Genomic DNA, 13,393 nt, shown 5'->3' with positions numbered 1-13,393 from the left:
AACTTTCTCTTTGGATGGGGAGAGTGAATTCTAATTTCCTGGCTGATGAAATTTTCTGTGGGTTGTTCTGCCTGGTGTCTTCTTTGTTGGCCATTTTGCCAAATAGATGCCAATTTCCTCAGCTTTAATTAGTCCAAATGTCAGAAGCTCAAATCATAGTATCTTCAATGTGTGTGTTTGTCAACATCCTGCTCTTAAATGCTCTGGGCTTCTTCCTGTATATTTCCTTTAGCACAGTGCCTTGAACCTGATAGATACACAGTCTTTTGTGAATGAAGGAGTATAGGAATGAATGAATTAATATCCATGATGAGCTTTATTTACATGAGTGAACCTCAAAGCCTGAGGATCATATAAGAAATAGTTAAATGATTTTCTTTTTTTTCTTGATCTACTTAATTATGCTAAATTTCCTCTCCTCCACCCCCCAAAAAACTCCGCTCAAAAACACTTTAAATTCCAAAGAAAGGGAGCTTAAGAAATAGTTCTTAATCTATTTTTAAGCTCACAGGGGTTTTAAGACTAATTCTCTGTGAAAATGCATCTAATTGAGAAAACATGCTTGGTCGAGGGATGAGAACAACATGCATTTTCTTTGAACAGTTTAGGTTTTAACACACAAAAAAAAACTCAAAGGAAAACAACAATAACAACAACAAACCTACAACCATAGATATGACTGGGTGGCAAACACAGAAGAGTAAATTACCCTGGATGAAACCCACAACCAAACAGCAGCGCCTCTCTCCGGTCTAGCCTGGTCTGGTTAGGCTGGGAGATCTTGTTTTCCTCTCCATACCCCTACCAGAGAGGCCTCCCCAGCAACCTAAAAAGATGCCGACCTAAAGCCTAGCTGAACTGTAGTCTGAAACAGAGAAAAACATGCCAAACTGACCCTGTAGTGACTCACTGCCGAGCCTGGGGGATAGGTCACTCTGCAAGTCCACCTGGGCTCCAGCGTGTCTCTAATGAAGACCTGGCTGTGCTGCTTTTTCCTGACGTTGTCTCCGCCACCTTGGGTTATGGGTTTAAACAGAAATGGAAAATTGTTCTCTCCTAAATTACAACCCCAACAACTAGGACCACCTATTATATTCATCTTCCAGGCTGACATTAATAGGTTTAGTTATTAAACCTAAGTAAAAATAATCCCCAGGCTGAGAATTGTTACAGGGGTTGTTTTAAAACATCCTTTTGGGGGTAGGGATAAAAATGGATGTGGCCTGGAGCAATCTTTTCTCTCTAGGACTATTTCTTCATCTGTATTAGATGATTGCTACAGTCCCTTCCAGTTCCAACATGATATGACTCTCTAATTCTCCCTGCTGTAGGTAGAGAGATGTCTAAATTAGGCAGGTCAACTGGTCAACCTGTGATTCCCTGGTTTTATGAGAGAGGAGATCACTATACCATAACATATCTTGCATATGCTTTCTGAAAATCTAAGGATTGGTGACTGTATCAGGTGTCTTGGCTGCAAAGAAATGAATTGGCTAGTTTAAGCAGAAAAGGGATTTATTTCAAGAATTATCTGTGAGGTAACACAGAATCTCCAGAAGACAGAGAACCAGTTGAAATAATGACATTTGGCCAAACCCCATCCAAGGCTGCTCCTATGAGGACACTACTCAGTTTATAGGTATAAACGGAGCATTTGCTGAAGTCTCCTTAGTGTTGCTACGTGAGCAACCCTCTAGTGTACATTCTCTATTAAGGTAATTGGCTGCCCTTAGCATTGAAGCTGGCATACAGATAATATCACATTGTCTATGCTGAAATATGCAAAGAAATACAGACACTGCCAAAAAGAGCCCAATTATATGAGTCCTTTCCTCCCAGGATAAAAGCCAAAAACATACTTCCCCAGCCTCCCTTGCTATTAGGCTCAGTCAATGAGATGCCCTTGCACCTGACTGATTATGGAGCTAATGATATAAGGAAGTGAGTGAGACAATAGCAAAGACATGGAACCAATCTAGGTGCCCATCAATGGTGGATTGGATAAAGAAAATGTGGTACACATATACCATAGAATACTATGCAACCACGAAAAGGAACAAAATCATGTCCTTTGCAGTAACATGAATGCAGCTGGAGGCTGATATTCTGAGTGAATTAATGCAGGAACAGAAAAGCATCTACCACATATTCTCACTTATAAGTGGGAGCTAAACATTTGGTACACATGGACGTAGAGATGGCAGCAATAGGCACTGGGTACTACTAGTGGGGGAAGAGAAGGAGGGGAGTAAGGGACTGAAAAATGACCTGTTGGGTACTATGCTCCCTATCTCAGTGATGGATTCATTCATACCTCAAACCTCAGCATCACACAATATACCCATGTAACAAACCTGCATGTGAACACCCACATCTAAAAGAAAAGTTGAAATTATATTAAAAAAAAAAAAAGAGAAATGTATGAGACTTTGCTAATTAGCATAGTGAATATCCGAAAGGAGTTTTCACTGTGGAAACTAATGACATTAATTAGCAAAATGAACATTAGTTATGGGATATCATTTTGATAAAGAAATCAATATTTAGGATACTGGTGTGGGCTGAATTGTGTCCCTGCTACCAATTCATATGTTTAAGCCCTAAGCCCCAAGCCCCAGTACCTCAGAATGTGACTATATTTAAAGATAGGATCTTTGAAGAAGTGATTGCGTTAAAATGAGACCATTATTGTGGCCCTAATCCAATCTGACTGAAGTCCTTATAAGATGAGGGGATTTGGACACTCAGGGACACCAGGGATGTGCACGTACAGAGAAAAGGCCATGTGAGGACGCAGTGAGAAGATGACCATCTGCAAAACAAGGGGAGAGGCCTCAGGAGAAACCAAGCCTGCCAACACCTGGATCTTAGCGTTCCAGCCTCCAGCACTCTGGGAAAATAAATTTCTAGTGTTTAAGTTACCCAGCCTGTGGTCCCTCACAGACTAATACAGCTACCTCGATTGGCTAAAATATTAGAGCACTTCCCTGTTTGTAATGAAGAGGGTATAAGGCTCCAGCAAAGACTGCAGCCTTTTTCTTAGGGATAGTGCCCGAGACTTGATGGCTAACTGGCCCTGTGTCCACCCACTTAGTTGGAGAATTCCAAGTTGCCCAGCATGGCCTAGGAACCTTCTAGAATCCTGCCTCGGGCATGTTGCCATGTCTGCCTTGAGGAAATGTTTCAGTCAAGGTGGTGCTGAGAGCCCCTAAAAGGACAGAAAATGGGACTTCTTTGAGCTTACCGAACATGTTGTATGAATTGTTATGAGCAATTGTGAAGTAAATGTCTGTATATGGAGCAAAAAATTGGTTTAAGACTTGGTTTCCTTATTTGGTAGTGCGATAACGGGCATGCCTCGCCTCATGTGTGGCCCCACTGGTTTGGGTCAGTTCACGGCGGGTGTTCACAGGTGCTGAGCAGCCATTACAATGACAAGTCTCTATCTTAGTGACCAAATGGGGACATGAACTCCATGACAAATCTCAGGCCTTAGTTTTCTGTGACCCAAATAATGGCCTCTATGTGAACTTTTAAATGAGGTTGTCCTTTCAATTAAGTCCTTATTTATGTTTTTCTTTCCTTTGGAATTGAGATTCTCAAAATATGTGCCACAAAACATTCTCAAAAATAGGTTTCTGTGATTAAATAAGCTTGGGAAGCAGTTAAATGCCCTCTCTCCTTTCTTGGAGATACAGAACCTATTAGCATCACATTAAAGATCTGGAGAAGTCAGCCGGGCACGGTAGCTCATGCCTGTAATCCCAGCACTTTGGGAGGCTGAGGCAGGTGGATCACCTGAGGAGTTTGAGAACAGCCTGGCCAACATGGTGAAACCCCATCTCTACTAAAAATACAAAAATTAGCCAAGCATGGTGGTGCGGACCTGTAATCTCAGCTACTCGGGAGGCTGAGGCAGGAGAATCACTTGAACCTGGGAGGTGGAGGTTGCAGTGAGCTGAGATTGCACGACTGCACTCCAGCCTGGGTAACAGAGCAAGACTCCATCTCAAACAAAACAAAACAAAACAAAACAGAAAAACATCAACAACAAAAAGATCTAGAGAAGTCTATAGTGAAGGAGCCTGTTGAAATTTACTTAACCTAGCATTACTCACGTGACCAGAGATCATTTTTCCCCTTTCTGAATACACTGTTAAGTGGGGGGCTGAGAATGGGTGGAAATGGTTAATGGGTACACAAAATAGAAAGAATGAATAAGACAACAGGTGAATATAGTCAATAACTTAACTGTACATTTTTAAATAATGTATGGAGTATAATTGAATTGTTTGCAACTCAAAGGATAAACGCTTGAGGGGATGGACAACCCAGTTGCCATGGTGTGCTTATTTCACATCGCATGCCTGTTTCAAAACATCTCATGTACTCCATAAATATATACACCTACTATGTGCCCAGAACAATTTTTTAAAAAGTAATAAAATTTTCAAAAAAAGAGAGAATACCTGTTAATATCCCAAGGAACTGTTGTTCTGTGGGACACTCTTTTTTTTTTTTATTATTATTATACTTTAAGTTTTAGGGTACATGTGCACAATGTGCAGGTTAGTTACATATGTATACACGTGCCATGCTGGTGTGCTGCACCCATTAACTCCTCATTTAGCATTAGGTATATCTCCTAATGCTATCCCTCCCCCCTCCCCCCACCCCACAACAGTCCCCAGAGTGTGATGTTCCCCTTCCTGTGTCCATGTGTTCTCATTGTTCAGTTCCCATCTATGAGTGAGAACATGCGGTGTTTGGTTTTTTGTCCTTGCGATAGTTTACTGAGAATGATGATTTCCAATTTCATCCATGTCCCTACAAAGGACATGAACTCATCATTTTTTATGGCTGCATAGTATTCCATGGTGTATATGTGCCACATTTTCTTAATCCAGTCTATCATTGTTGGACATTTGGGTTGGTTCCAAGTCTTTGCTATTGTGAATAGTGCTGCAATAAACATATGTGTGCATGTGTCTTTATAGCAGCATGATTTATAGTCCTTTGGGAATATACCCAGTAATGGGATGGCTGGGTCAAATGGTATTTCTAGTTCTAGATCCCTGAGGAATCGCCACACTGACTTCCACAATGGTTGAACTAGTTTACAGTCCCATCAACAGTGTAAAAGTGTTCCTATTTCTCCACATCCTCTCCAGCACCTGTTGTTTCCTGACTTTTTAATGATTGCCATTCTAACTGGTGTGAGATGATATCTCATTGTGGTTTTGATTTGCATTTCTCTGATGGCCAGTGATGATGAGCATTTTTTCATGTGTCTTTTGGCTGCATAAATGTCTTCTTTTGAGAAGTGTCTGTTCATATCCTTTGCCCACTTTTTGATGGGGTTGTTTGTTTCCAAGGTAATATAGATTCAATGCCATCCCCATGAAGCTACCAATGACTTTCTTCACAGAATTGGAAAAAACTACTTTAAAGTTCATATGGAACCAAAAAAGAGCCCACATCGCCAAGTCAATCCTAAGCCAAAAGAACAAAGCTGGAGGCATCACGCTACCTGACTTCAAACTATACTACAAGGCTACAGTAACCAAAACAGCGTGGTACTGGTACCAAAACAGAGATATAGATCAAAGGAACAGAACAGAGCCCTCAGAAATAATGCCGCATATCTACAACTATCTGATCTTTGACAAACCTGAGAAAAACAAGCAATGGGGAAAGGATTCCCTATTTAATAAATGGTGCTGGGAAAACTGGCTAGCCATATGTAGAAAGCTGAAATTGGATCTCTTCCTCACACCTTATACAAAAATGAATTCAAGATGGATTAAAGACTTAAACGTTAGACCTAAAACCATAAAAACCCTAGAAGAAAACCTAGGCATTACCATTCAGGACATAGGCATGGGCAAGGACTTCATGTCTAAAACACCAAAAGCAATGGCAACAAAAGCCAAAATTGACAAATGGGATCTAATTAAACTAAAGAGCTTCTGCACAGCAAAGGAAACTACCATCAGAGTGAACAGGCAACCTACAAAATGGGAGAAAATTTTCACAACCTACTCATCTGACAAAGGGCTAATATCCAGAATCTACAATGAACTCAAACAAATTTGCAAGTGGGACACTCTTTTTTATTTATTTATTTATTTTTTGAGATGGAGTCTCACTCTGTCGCTCAGGCTGGAGTGCAGTGGTGTGATCTCAGCTCACTGCAAGCTCTGCCTCCTGGGTTCACGCCATTCTCCTGCCTCAGCCTCCCGAGTAGCTGGGACTACAGGCGCCCACCACCAAACCCGGCTAATTTTTTGTATTTTTTAGTAGAGACGGGGTTTCACCGTGTTAGCCAGGATGGTCTCGATCTCCTGACCTCATGATGCCCCCGCCTCAGCCTCCCAAAGTGCTGGGATTACAGGCCTGAGCCACCACACCCGGCCTCTGCAGGACACTCTTATCTAAAATGTGGTTCAAAAGGGTATTTGTGCCTGTGATTAGATTTGCCCCTTTTTTTTCCACACAATATCTTTCACTATTCAAACATGCAGTCAAGTTGAGCTCAGCAAGACATAGTTTTAAATCTATGTGAAATAAGTAATTGATGAAATGACTCATATGCCATCTCCTTTGATTCAGTGGTTTTCCTTTGAGTGGCCAAGAGCTTGCTTGGGAGTCACACAATGTGCAATGTGTCAGAACCCGGGAAGACATCCCTGCAGCCATGCTGGAAAGGTTGGTCTCAGGCCGGTTAATGATTTCAAATGGCAATCCCAGGCTCTACATGCAGTAATCCTACTCCTAGTTGTTTAAATTCAAACACTTATTCTCTTAAATACTCATTATTTTCTGAAATTCAAATGAAATAAAGTAGAAGTATATAAAATTAAAATGGCCCAAGCCAGAAATTTCTGGATGCAGATAAGACAAGAAAAACAATGAGGGAAACCCTCTTCATTGTTCCAAAGGCAGGGGCACGCCTTTGGAATTGTCCTTGAAGATGGGCACCCGTTCAGTATTGGGAAAATCCTGGGCTGGCAAAGGGTAGTTGCATTTGAAGTGAGAAATGTGTTCCAAAGAAAAGACAAAGAATAGCCATTTCTAGACAATGCTGTAGCTAAGGCTTATATAAACCATGAGGGGGAGGGTGGCATTTAAGGATGTTTCCATGCCAGATTTCTCCTCAGCAGTGTGTGCCTTACTTTGATACACCAAAGCATTAGCAAAACCCCAAGCAAACAGCTGACTTCAGAGTCCTAATTGTGGGTCTCCCATGATAGGACAGTATGAAAAACAGCAAGAGAAAAAACACCCTCTTCTAGGATCATGTTTTAAATATGTATAGATACATGTGTCTGTGTGTATAATTATATGTTTAATTTGTAGATCGTGACTACAATGTGTTTTATTCTCCTCTTGGGAACACGCATCAACCTACTTCTCTCTCATGTACATAAATGCCATCAGGGCAACTACTCAAGCAGAATCCTAGCAGCCACCCCGATTGCCGCTGCTTCTCCACCTGCTACACTCAGTCTATCAGCAGCTGCTGTTGCCTGCAAAGTGACCCCAGATCTACTCATTTCTATTTCCACTGTTATGACCTAGCCCAAGATACCAACACCTCATGTAGGTCACTGCAGTTCCTGCTAATTTGTCGTTCTGTAATGGCAGAGCCAATTCAACGTTGTCAGTAACAAAATGATTAGCTGTTTTTCAGTGCAATGGAACCCCAGGTTGCCGGTCACATTGCTTGAGCATGCCCAAATGAACTAAGGGTGCCTGATTCAGGACCCTGGAGCCAGCTGGAATAAAAAAGTCAACGATGTGCGGAACCCAAGTGCTCGGGTCAAGGAACAAGGGCCAAATTAAGAAGCAAGGGGTGCCCTGTTTTGCTGCAGTGTGGACTTAGCCAAAGACCTGGCATTACTTTGCATGATCCAATCAGATCATGGCTTGTTTCATTTTCCTTTCCCTTGCATTGTTGCTGTTTGCCTGGAAAACCTGCTCTCAAACCCCAATTCAGGAAGACAGATTTTAATGTTGGCTCCTGTCTCCTTGGTGGATGACCTGCAATAAAGCCCTTTCTTTTCTCAAAAGCTGGTGCCATAGTACTGACTTCTGTGTACCTTAGGCAGCGAGGCCATTGTTTGGCAACATTCCTGCTGATGATTTTGGGGAAAACAGTTACTCTCTTGATTCAATTTGCTTCTGGTAAAATAGGGGTAATAATAATTTCTACTTCATAGGATAGCAGTGAGGTTTAAATGAGAAAAGGATATCCAATATTTAGCAGAATGCCAGGGCTATGGTGAGTTCTCAACAAATATTAATATTTTTTACCACTACTACAATATATCCTCAATTCCAAGGAGAAATTCCATTGGAGATTTTAATGTCAATAGTGAAATCTCTTAAGGAGCATGTGCTATAAAATACCTTATTTTTCTGTGTAGCTAATAAGATATTAAATGCCATGATTATATGTTTATAGACTCTTAGTTCACTGACATATTTTGGGGATTCATGAGAGAATTTCTGTAACTGAAGTTTAGGGATGACAAATGCTAAATATACATAAAGTATCACTCCGAAAATGTTATCGTCTTTCACTGGGAAGTAGTAACTAACTCATATGTTGACTTTTGCACAGGCAGAAGCCAGTTTGAGGATTAGAGGAGTTTATATAAAAAGATTAAGATAAACTGGAGAACTGAGAATTAAGGGCATCTTCCAAATGCTACTCACTATGCCTCTATGCATCTTTATTATAAATTTAGGATTCTGAGGCTAATGAGATTCCAAGATCCCAACTCAGAAGTCTCATGATAGGACTGAATTCACAAAGCAGCATCTACTTATTGGAAGAGTCTATTAGTTCTATGAGGGACTATTATAATGTTATCTTGACAAATTCCAGGGTTAGGAGATTGCAAATTACATGCTTATCAGTTAAACTCTGAATCTTGTAAGGCTACCCACGTTTTGAAGATCTGGTAATCAGATTGTTGTTCTCCTACAGTCCAGATATGTTCTGAGAGATGTGTCCTTAGGCGATTTCATCTTTGTGTGAACATCATAGAGTGAACTTACAGACACCTGGATGGTATAGGCTATTACATGCCTAGGCTATATGGTATAGCCTATTGTTCCTGAGCTACAAACCAGTACAGCATGTTACTGTACTGAATATTGTAGGAAATTGTAACACAATGGTAAGTATTTGTGTAGCTAAACATATCTAATCTTAGAAGAGATACAATAAAATACAGTATTATAATCTTACGCATCTACTGTCATATATGCAGTCCATGGTGGACAAAAGTCATTAGGCAGCACATGAATGTATTTTGCCAGAGGCCTTCCTCGTCTAAGGTGGCATCTTGGCATTTCTAAGCAACTAAATTGATGATAGTTTTCAAATGCTGTTCATCAATGACAATGGATAACTTTGGTTTATGGACTGTGGGTAAATGATGTCAATCAAATCAGTTATGAATTTATTTAGTGTCTACTCAGTGCTCTGTAATGTAAAATAATTCAATCTTAAAGAACAAGACTTTCAATCGATTTTTTTATCTTATAATGCCAAAAACCCATTTGTGATATTTCTTACCTTAAATTGACTAGTTTTAAAAATGGATGTATTGAGTACATATTTTGGCGATTTACTATGGATATTGGAAGGCAGAAAGTAAGTTCTAGGACATGGTCATTCTATGGCCTAGCTCAAACTATGCATGAATGAAGCTTTGTGTTGTATATTGATTATGGAGCAGAGAAAAGAAGAAACAACATCTTTATTTTGATACCTTTAGAAGAAGCACACAGACCAACCTCTGGATAGGATGATCTATTGCTAATTCACAGGTTAGAGGAGGCACAACTATAGGACACCAACTATAATACTGTTGACAGGACTGTTGTATGTGTATATAAATGGCCCAAATGCTAATCTGTGTATTAAAAGCAATCCCTCATGTTCTCATTAGAGAGAGGTAGAAAATGGAGGTATAGGGGCACATGACTGAGCTTATTGCACACTGCAGACCAGTGCACTGGTTCCTGAATGCCTTCTCCATCCAGAGTCCACTTTATGTGATTTCATGCCCCAGGCCTGCCAACAAGGGCCTGATAGAGGCTGTGGCAGAAGAGCCTGTTCTGTTTGGGATGGTGAGGATTGAATGACTCCATTTTCTTCATAATAAAGAGTTGCCTTGTATAATGTATTAGACAGGGTTCTCCAGAGAAGCAGGACCAATAGAATTTCTCTTTCTCTCTAAGAGGGGTGTACATGAGCTTTGACTCATGTTATTCTGGAGGCTGGGAAGTCCCATGATATTCCAGCTGGAAGCTGGAGAACCAGGGAAGCTAAAGGTATAATTCAGTCTGAGTCTAAAGGCCTGAAAACTGGGGGAGATGATGGTATAATTCTCAGTCCGAGGTTAACGGCTTGAGAATCTGGGGGGTGGGGAGCACTGGTGTAAGTCCCTGAGTCCTAAAGCCCCAGAGCCTGGAGTTCTGATGTCTGTGGGCAGGAGAAGGTGGATGTCTCAGATCCAGGAGAGCAAATTCGCCCTTTCTCTGCCTTTTTGTTCTACTTTGGCCCTTCATGGATTGGGTGATGCTCACCCTTCTTGGTGAGGGAGATCTTCCTGAGTCACTCAGTCCTCTGATTCAAATGCTAATCTCTCAGAAACACCCTCATGGACATACTCAGAAATATTATTTTACCAAGCACCTGAGTATCCATTAATCTGGTCAGGTTGATACCTAAAATTAACCATCACATATAAGAAATGCAATACATCTCAAATGAGGAAAGATTGAATGATACCTTTGGCTTTTGACACAATTGAAAATGGTTTACCAGGCTGAATTATTTAGTAATTACTTAGTATTTATTGAATATATGGCCATTTTGTTATTATTCAATGTTATAAAAGGCAGTGTCTTTTCTAGACCATAGATTACCCAAATTTTGTGAAACAGGTAAGATTTGACAATGAACTATTGGTGTTTTAGGAATCGTTTACACTTATAATTAAATTATTAGCTATGCTGTACATGATTATAAATCTAAATCTGGAATTCAGCCACTAGTAATCATAGTAAACTTTAGTTAATTTGTGCTTTCCAAGGGGAAGAGAAGAATTAAGTAAAAGCTCTTAACAACTCATGCATTTAAAAAATTTTTATCTTTGAGTTGACTCTAATCTTTATAAAAGGTAAGCATTAATGGATTACAGTTCATTTAACAATCATCTAGTTCATCTGTGCAACTAGTTTAGATCACTCTGTCTCCTCCAAAAATCTAAGACATATTGAAAACCTATCGCCAATAGTGAAGGAATCTCTTCTGTGCATTTGTGGTGTGTATACGAATGTGTGTGCTTCAGAGTGATATGGTAACTTATTAGCTCTGTCCACCCATATTTCCAAGCTGTTCTTTTAGGCAAATGGTAGGAATGAATTTCTATGCCCTTTTGGAACATGGCTAAGTGACTTGATTTGGCCAGTAAAATGTGATTGGAGACGATGTTTGTCACTTCTGGACAGAAACCTGTAAAAGCCAGTGCAAAATTTTCCAGCTTTCCTTCCTCTAGCTTCAGTCACAGTAAATGACGGCTTTTTTCTTTTTTCTTCTTCTTTTTTTTTTTCTTTAGAAGGAGTCTCCGTCTGTCGCCCAGGCTGGAGTGCAGTGGTGCGATCTCGGCTCACTGCAAGCTCTGCCTCCTGGGTTCACACCATTCTCCTGCCTCAGCCTCCCGAGTAGCTGGGACTACAGGCGCCTGCCACCACGCCTGGCTAATTTTTTTTGTAGTTTTAGTAGAGACAGGGTTTCACCGTGTTAGCCAGGATGGTCTCGATCTCCTGACCTCGTGATCCACCCGCCTTGGCCTCCCAAAGTGCTGGGATTACAGGCATGAGCCACCGTGCCCGGCCCAAATGACAGCCTTTGATTGTATAAGCTCTGGTGGAATAGGCCTGGATCTAGATGACGTGACCTGACCTTTCCATGACCTATGATCAACTTGTAGCTTAAGTGATAAATAAGTTTTCGCTGTCCCAAGCTTTTGAGATTTTAGGGTTGTTTTACTAAAAGCAACACAGTTTAGCCCATCCTAACTAACATAAATGATAACAGCAACTCCAGAAGTGGCATGGCCATTCCCTTTAAGAACTGGAAAAGATAGATACCAATTATGATTAAAACCATAAATAGTGCTATTTATAAAGCCATCACAAAGTAAAATGGTGGCTTATTTGATGAAATAAAATAAGAACTATAACGATAACATACTATTTGGAAGTAGAAGACAAAATTATCAACATAAATTATAAAAATGATGTAATTGTCCATCTAAAAACCTGAGACAATTAACTAAAAATTACTAGATCAACAAGATGAATGTAGTCAAAATAAAGGTTCAGAAATCAACAGTTTTCTTTGATATCAACTGTAAACAATTAGAAAATTTAATGGAAAAACAACCTTTTCAAAATGCAATACCTTGTACCAATTCCAGAAAGATCAACTAGATAATTGTTTTAAAGTTTGCAAAAAGATGCACTAAAAGGATCAGTAAGACACAAATAAAATTTGTTCCCTACAGGGGATGGAGACGAATGAGGTGCGGATGGTAGGGATAGAGGCAAGGCCTGTCAATGTATTTCTATCTATGTAGATTTGACATTTTCATCATGTAAGTGCAAATGAACTTGGATCATCCAGGGAGATAGTCTCAGTATTTAAAATAGGGAGAAACTAAAAGGGAAAAACTGGATAGATTTGACTATATAAAGCTTAAAATTTCTGTGTGTTACCACCATGAACCAGATAAAAATTAAATGACAAACCATGAAAATATTTAAAATGTGTAAATAACCAAGGAGGTATTATTATACATTCACAATCTTTTCAACTCAAGAAAACTATAAGCAGTCCAGCAGAAAAGTAGGTAAAAGATGCAAAAGATAATTAATTATAATTACATATAGATAAAATACAAGTGGACATTAAATTGGAGAAAAGACCAATTTCAACAGTAATCGAATAAATAAAAATGAAAATGAGATATAATTTTTAATTAAGCAATTTGGCAAGGATTAAGAAGAAAGCAAACATACAATGTTGAGAAGACTAGAAAAGTGAAAAAGTAGATTACAAAAATATTTGTAAATTATTTTTCAAGTAAAAAATACATGCATATGTATTTAGAATTAAAAAATCTTGGACAGAAATACATATTAACTTTTAATTTTTGGTTTTATATTAAATTTTATTTTTTATACTGTATTTAAAATTTTAATGTATTTGCCAAAATTTCCACAAAACCATGTAGTATTTTTACAAAGAGAAAAAATTTTTAAAGAATGTGAGATAAGAATCTAAAGTCCTTATGAGTCCAGTTTCCTT

Source organism: Pongo abelii, chromosome 16 (assembly GCF_028885655.2).
Source record: "Pongo abelii isolate AG06213 chromosome 16, NHGRI_mPonAbe1-v2.0_pri, whole genome shotgun sequence".
Classification (NCBI taxonomy): Eukaryota; Metazoa; Chordata; class Mammalia; order Primates; family Hominidae; genus Pongo; species Pongo abelii.
This window is presented reverse-complemented; position numbering follows the sequence as displayed.